The 7,504-nt window shown below is 39.9% G+C and overlaps 1 non-coding gene across 1 annotated transcript; it reads right to left on the bottom strand.

The window, feature by feature from the left end:
- Positions 1–332: 332 nt before the first annotated feature.
- Positions 333–439, bottom strand: LOC131632766 (small nucleolar RNA R71). The gene has a single exon (XR_009293126.1). It is a non-coding gene; the product is annotated as a small nucleolar RNA R71 (small nucleolar RNA).
- Between the last annotated feature and the right edge of the window lie 7,065 nt (positions 440–7,504).

The following is a 7,504-nucleotide window of genomic DNA, read 5'->3' as shown; positions in this document are numbered from 1 at the left end:
GCGCTGAACCGCATTCGAGTATCGCACCACCTGCGATTGAGGCAAACAATTTCGAACTCAAACCTTCGTTGGTCCAAGCTGTTCAACAGAATCAATTCTCTGGAAGCCCTTTAGACGACCCCAATCTCCATTTATCTGTGTTCGTGCAATACGCCGACACTATCAAAGCCAACAACGTTAGTTCCGAAGCTATTCGATTACGCCTTTTCCCTTTCTCCTTGAGAGATAGAGCGAGAGCGTGGCTTCAATCCATGCCTTCCAATTCCATAACTACGTGGGACGAATTGAAGAGAGTATTCTTAGCGAGATACTTTCCGCCTAGCAAAACTGCTATGCTTAGAGGTCAAATCAACGGATTTACCCAGAAAGATAACGAATCGCTCTTCGAAGCTTGGGAACGTTACAAGGACATGCTTAGAATATGCCCTCATCATGGACTCGAACCATGGCTGATCATCCATACTTTCTATGGTGGTCTCTTATATAACATTAAAATGACTATAGATGCCGCTGCTGGCGGAGCATTAATGGACAAACCCCATGATGAAGCATACAAACTCATAGAGAACATGGCACAAAACCATTACCAATGGGGTGGAGAACAACAATGCGTTGTACGCGCCTGGACAAGCACTTGCTGTACCACCTGGCTACCAAAAAGCGCCTGTAGCTGCTCAAAACACCCCTAGGAAGTCAAATCTAGAAATCATGATGGAGAACTTCATAGCTTCCCAACAACAAACCAATAAGGACTTCCTAAATCAAAACATCCACAATAGCGAGCAACTAAAACAACTATCGAACAAAGTAGATGCTTTAGCTACGCATAACAAAATGTTAGAAACTCAAATCTCACAAGTAGCTCAACAACAAGCACCTACTGCTGCCCCTGCTGGCACGTTTCCTGCTCAACCTCAACCCAATCCTAAAGGACATGCGAACGCGATAACACTACGAAATGGAACAAATTACGATGGACCCATAGATCCTAGAACTCAAAACGTACCCATGTCACAACAAGAGCCAAAGGAAACCCAAAAGAAAACAACTGACGAACAAACTGCTAAGACTGATGAGAACAATAACGAAGTGGAACCCGAAAAAGAGAAATCTTACGTTCCACCACCACCTTATAAGCCACCAATTCCTTACCCTCAGAGATTAGCTAAATCAAAAACCGAAGCGCAATTTAAAAGATTTGTAGAACTTCTGAAGCAATTAAACATAACCATACCGTTCACAGAAGCCATAACTGAGATGCCTTCGTACGCTAAGTTCTTAAAAGAAATCTTATCAAACAAAAAGAAACTCGAGGATAACGAAACTATAACGCTTACCACTGAATGTAGCGCTATCATCCAAAATAACATGCCTCCAAAACTGAAAGACCCTGGTAGTTTCTCTATACCCTGCGTAATTGGAAAAACCATCATAGAGAAAGCCTTGTGCGACTTAGGAGCTAGTGTTAGTTTGATGCCTCTTTCGACCTGTAAGAAACTCAATCTAGGTGAGCTTAAAGCAACGAGAATGTCTCTTCAACTAGCTGACCGTTCAGTTAAATACCCTGTAGGAATGTTAGAGAATATCCCTGTTCGTGTAGGTCAATTCTACATCCCAACTGACTTCATCATTATGGATATCCAAGAAGATTCTAACATCCCGATCATATTAGGAAGACCATTTTTAGCAACCGCTGGTGCAATTATAGATGTAAAGCGAGGAAAGCTTACTTTCGAAGTAGGAGAAGAGAAAATAGAATTTATCCTTTCCCAATTCCTAAAAGCACCTTCTATAATTGACACATGCTGTTCTGCTGACATAATCGACGAGTGTGTCAAGGAAATAAAATCCGAACCAAATAAGGAAACCGAGATCCTAAGAATTCCTATGCCGCCAATTCTTGAAGATGACAACTGGCGTGAGGAATATCAAGATAACCACCTGAGTGAATGCTTAGCCTTAACTCCCGATCCTATACCTGGACCTAAGAAACCTGCTATAGAGCTGAAGACACTTCCTACCGATCTTAGATACGAATTTCTAGACGAAGAACTAAACCGACCAGTTATAGTTAACGCCAACTTAGGACGAACCGAGACTGAAAAATTACTTAATGTCCTAAGAAAATACCCTACCGCTTTAGGATATAACATATCAGATCTGAAAGGTATAAAACCTTCTCTGTGTATGCACCGCATTATGCTCGAAGACGATAGTAAAACCTCTAGGGAACATCAAAGGCGAATAAATCCTATTATGAGCGATGTGGTTAAAAAGGAAATCCAAAAACTGCTAGAAGCTGGAATAATATATCCTATATCCGATAGTAAATGGGTTAGCCCTGTTCACATCGTACCAAAGAAAGGAGGAGTCACTGTAATCACTAATGCAAAAGGAGAATCTGTAGCACAACGTACCCAAACTGGATGGAGAATGTGCATTGACTATAGGAAGCTAAACAAAGCTACCCGAAAAGACCATTTCCCTTTACCTTTCATAGATCAAATGCTCGAACGCCTAGCTAAACACTCGCATTTTTGTTATCTGGATGGATACTCCGGATTTTTCCAAATTCCTATTCACCCTGACGACCAAGAGAAGACCACATTCACCTGTCCTTATGGTACATTCGCTTATAGACGAATGCCTTTTGGACTCTGCAATGCACCCGCGACCTTCCAAAGATGCATGATGGCAATATTTGCCGACTTCCTAGATGGAATAATGGAGGTCTTTATGGACGACTTCTCTGTCTGTGGAGGAAGTTTTGAAACATGTTTAGAAAACCTTGAAATGGTGCTTAAACGATGCGTAAGCGTAAACCTAGTCCTTAATTGGGAAAAATGTCATTTCATGGTTCGACAAGGAATTGTACTTGGACACATCGTATCCGATAGAGGAATCGAAGTTGATAAAGCAAAAATCGAAATTATCGAAAACCTTCAACCTCCCAAAACCGTTAAAGAAATAAGAAGTTTTCTGGGACACGCTGGTTTTTACCGACGCTTCATTAAGGACTTCTCTAAAATAACCAAACCCTTAACTGAACTACTTATGAAAGACGCCGAATTTATTTTCACCGATAAATGCACTGAAGCATTTCAAACGCTTAAACGAGCATTAATCTCTGCGCCAATTATGCAACCTCCCGACTGGAATGAGCCTTTCGAAATAATGTGTGACGCAAGTGATTATGCTGTAGGAGCCGTTCTAGGACAAAGAAAGGATAAGAAACTACATGTCATATATTATGCGAGTAGAACCCTAGACGAAGCTCAGATGAATTATGCCACGACAGAAAAAGAATTATTAGCTGTCGTATTTGCATTAGACAAATTCCGTTCTTACCTGGTAGGAGCCAAAATAATCATACACACTGACCACGCCGCCATTAGGTACCTCCTAACCAAAAAGGACGCTAAGCCAAGACTTTTGAGATGGATCTTGTTACTGCAAGAGTTCGACCTGGAAATTAAAGATAAGAAGGGCACTGAAAATGTCGTAGCAGATCACCTCTCTCGATTGGAAAATCTGAAACCCGAACAAGTACCAATTGACGATGATTTCCCTTATGAAAGACTCATCGCCCAATTAGAAGCAAATGAATTCGAACCGTACCGTCCAAACTCTGAAACCAACAAATTAGCAGAAATAGATTTAGCCCGATCTGACGCACCTTGGTATGCAGATTTTGTAAACTACCTAGCTGCTGGTGTGCTTCCTCCTGATCTAAGTTACCAACAGAAGAAGAAATTCTTCCACGACCTAAAACATTACTATTGGGACGACCCACTCCTGTTCAAAAGAGGCCCCGATGGAATCTTTAGACGTTGTGTACCCGAGGAAGAGATAAGAAGCATAATAACATACTGCCATTCTGCACCGTGTGGAGGACACCATAGCACATCTAGAACCTGCGCCAAAATCCTTCAATCTGGACTCTTCTGGCCCAACCTGTGGAAAGACGTTTATTTTGCTGTACTAAGCTGTGATAGATGCCAACGAACTGGAAACATTTCAAGACGCGATGAAATGCCTCAAAAAGGCATTCTAGAAGTAGAAATATTTGACGTCTGGGGAATAGACTTCATGGGACCGTTTCCGTCGTCGTTTGGAAATCAATATATACTCGTAGCCGTCGATTACGTTTCAAAATGGATAGAAGCTATTGCTTCTCCTACAAACGATACACGAGTAGTTATCAAACTTTTCAAAAACGTCATCTTTCCTAGGTTCGGTGTGCCAAGATTGGTAATTAGCGATGGTGGTTCCCATTTCATTTCAAGAATACTTGAGAAACTCCTTCGAAAATATGGAGTGAATCATCGAATAGCCACACCATACCATCCACAAACAAGCGGTCAAGTAGAAGTATCTAACCGCGAAATAAAACAAATATTGGAGAAAACTGTTGCTATATCTAGGAAAGATTGGTCAACCAAGCTAAATGAAGCTTTATGGGCTTATAGAACAGCTTTCAAAACTCCAATAGGAACTACCCCATTCAAACTCGTTTATGGAAAATCATGCCACCTACCGGTAGAGTTAGAACATAAATCCTACTGGGCCATTAAGAACTTAAACCTAAACTACACTGCCGCTGGTGAGAAACGACTTCTAGACATAAACGAATTAGAAGAACTTAGACAAGACGCTTACGAAAACGCCAAAATCTATAAAGAGCGAACGAAAAAATGGCACGACAAGCGTATATCTAGGAAAAAATTTAGCATAGGCGATAAAGTACTTTTATTTAATTCTAGACTAAAATTATTTCCTGGTAAGTTACGATCTAGATGGTCTGGCCCTTTCGAAATAACTAACATATTTCCGAGTGGAGCGATAGAAATCAAAGGAGAAACCGTCAAACCTTTTGTCGTAAATGGGCAACGTCTTAAGTATTACCATCATCTCAAATACGATGAAAACATCGAAGTTTTTAAATTTGACGAACTGCCCGCTCTTTCGAAAAAATAGTTTTCTATTTTAAAATCGTCGAGCTTACGACATTAAACAAAGCGCTTGGTGGGAGACAACCCACATTTATTTATTCTTTTTATTTTTATTTTATTTTAATTTTTAACCTTTAATTTTCATTTAATTATTCTATTTTTAATTATTCTAAATTTTAATTTTCTTATTTTTTTTCATACATCTTATAATAATTATTATAATTATAGCTGCTATCTTAATTCGAGAAAATACTTCCTTTTTATAATTATAATTATTATTATAACTTGTTTTATTTAATTTTATTTTTTTTAAAAATGAACACTAGCCTAGTTCTAACTTAATCTTAATATTTTCAACTTCTAGGTTTTTCATTTAACTACTAACTACGATGCAAGAAGTTGATAATTAATATGGAAGTTGTGTTCCGTGGTAGAGGACAAGAAGCAAGATTTAACAAGCTGGCTGAAAGACACATGGATTTGACTTGCTATCCTCACCAACCAACTATGGTGAAACTTGGTATCGAAGAAAGCATCCTACACCTGCTTAACCAAATTGGTTGGACTGGTTCTCACTTGTTCCGCAAGTTTAGCACTTACCGGAAGCTCACTCTGGAATTCTTGAGCTCCTTGACCTATCTTCCAAACTGTGGACAAGGGCTGAGAAAAGGAGTTATTTTCTTTAGACTCTTTGGTATGGAGTTTAATTTCTGCATCCGAGATTTTGCTGAAATGTTAGAACTACCTCATGGACCTGATGCATACGCCAAAGTAGCTGAAGAAAATCTTCCATACTGGGAGTTGGAAAAATACTGGGGCAAGATCACTGGAAACGACAACCCTGAAGAGAATGAATTTCAATCTGAGAACATCCACAATCCTGCTTTCCGCTACTTTCACAAGATCCTTGCTCACTATATTTTTGGAAAGCCTGATAATGTCACTGAAGTTACTAGAGAAGAGTTGTTCATCATGTTTTGTACCTCTCAGAATCGCCCGGTCAATGCCGTCGCATTCATGCTAACAAACTTCGAGCGCATCACGCAAGACGAAGTTTCACCCATTAGGATCGGCGGATTTGTCACTATGATTGCTAATGCCATAGGAATGAGAGTGCCTTTGCTTAGATTGACACCTTATGGTACCCATACCTCTATGGACATCAATTTCTGCTTTAATCGAGGTATCATCGGTAACCTTGGACCTGATCGGTTTGAATTGCTCATTGATAACAAAGTTTGGTATCAGTTCACCTTACCGAATCCTAGGACGAGTGTGCACAACCCTGCCAACTGGCTTTACTATGGTCAGATTCCTGAGAGAGAGCCATCACCTGAAACTCCTCAAGCTTATGAACATTTTGATGAGGAAATGCCTGCATCTGAATCTGAACCTGAAACACCTCCTGGTTACTATGAACCTAATCCTGAAGATGAACCCATTCCTGATTATGAACCTCTTCCTGTTGATGAACCTATATCTGAGTATGAGCCTGAAACTCGTTCTGAAAATTCTGTTGATGATTACACTGTTGATATGACTGATGTCGAGCTCGAGCAACAACAACCCACTACATCCACCGCATCGGTGAATCAAAGAATGCCTAATCTGAATACGCACGAGCAAGCCATCACTGCGCTACAACAAGATGTACAACATGTGCGCAACGAGCTACACACTTTGCAAATGCAGTTCTTCGATTTTATCGACACCGTAAATGCTCAGTTCGACGAAGTTTTCAAACACATTCAGTCTAATGAGCACAACAATAGACGTGGCTAGATGTTACCGTATTAGACTATTAGATTTTATTTCTAGTTTTAGTAATTTCTATTCCTAGTTTAGATTTTCATTTTTTTGCACTTTTACTTTCTGCTTCTGTTAACACTCAGTACTGGTTTAATATTAAATGCAAAATTCTTTTGATTACTGCTACTGTGTTATGTTACACTGCTATTGACTGCTATATATACTTGCCTGGTTATCATTTTTGCTGTTAATAGTATTAAAATTCGACACTGTTCTGAACTGATGGACAATTTATGGTATCTGTCAGCACTGTCTGGTCACTTGCATGCGTGACCCACTTGCCTACAACAGGAGACGCCCGTCTCCATTTGTGTGGGACCAGCTGACAAGAATCAGGGGACAGGAGACGCACGTCTCCATGCTCTGCTCCAGCAGACTGACTGCCTGAGACGCACGTCTCCCAAGGCCAGCAGTCTGCATTTGACCACGCAGACCATTTTTCTTTCCCTCTTGAATTTTGAATTTGAATTTCAAAATTCACTCTTCCTCATTCTTCCCCTATTTATTCCATTTAAACTCCATAAACCTCATTCATCCTCCATCATTCACCTCTTAATTCTTCATCATTTCCTAACCTTCTATTCTATTCAAACTTCAAACACCACCATTAATCCATTTTAATTCTCCATTAACCACACCATTTTCAAACCTCACTATAAAACCACACCACCACCACTCTTCTTCTTCACAACTTTCATACCATTCTCTATTTTTCTACACTACATTTCTATTTTTCATTTCCA

Source organism: Vicia villosa, unplaced genomic scaffold (assembly GCF_029867415.1).
Source record: "Vicia villosa cultivar HV-30 ecotype Madison, WI unplaced genomic scaffold, Vvil1.0 ctg.001013F_1_1, whole genome shotgun sequence".
NCBI classification, from domain to species: domain Eukaryota; kingdom Viridiplantae; phylum Streptophyta; class Magnoliopsida; order Fabales; family Fabaceae; genus Vicia; species Vicia villosa.
The sequence above is the reverse complement of the archived record's forward strand: the minus strand, read 5'-3'. Positions and strand labels throughout refer to the sequence as shown.